Below are 456 nucleotides of genomic sequence, written 5' to 3'. Positions count from 1 at the left end.
GGAGGTGAGGCTGCTCACACGGTACCGATCACCCTTCATTTACAGAACTCCCCGGAGCCCGGCGGGTTGAGCGTGAGTTTAGTGTGTGTGAGAGGCGCAGTAATGAGACGCAGCAGCGCTGCCTGCTAAACCTGTTACAGCGCACACATGAGGAGCGCAGAGCTCGACCGCCGTCAGTGATCAAGGCCACATCACACACACTGCTGCGCTCAGCTCCTCAGCGCCGGGGATGAAGGGGTTCGCGGGACACACTCACACACGCTAGCGTTGCGTTCAGAGTGTTCTGTGTAAATGAAACGCTGTGCTGTTGTTTTCTGACCTACACAGCAGACATCCCATCATGCTCTTGTCATCAGTCAGAATGTGCTGCTGCTCAGATGAACGTCTCACTGATGGAGGGTCACTGAGTCTGAGTGTGTGTTACAGGACGAGACATCAGAGCTGTTCAACACACAC

Source organism: Sinocyclocheilus grahami, unplaced genomic scaffold (assembly GCF_001515645.1).
Source record: "Sinocyclocheilus grahami isolate Dianchi unplaced genomic scaffold, SAMN03320097.WGS_v1.1 scaffold1208.1, whole genome shotgun sequence".
In the NCBI taxonomy this organism is placed as follows: Eukaryota; Metazoa; Chordata; class Actinopteri; order Cypriniformes; family Cyprinidae; genus Sinocyclocheilus; species Sinocyclocheilus grahami.
Note: the sequence above shows the minus strand (reverse complement) of the source record.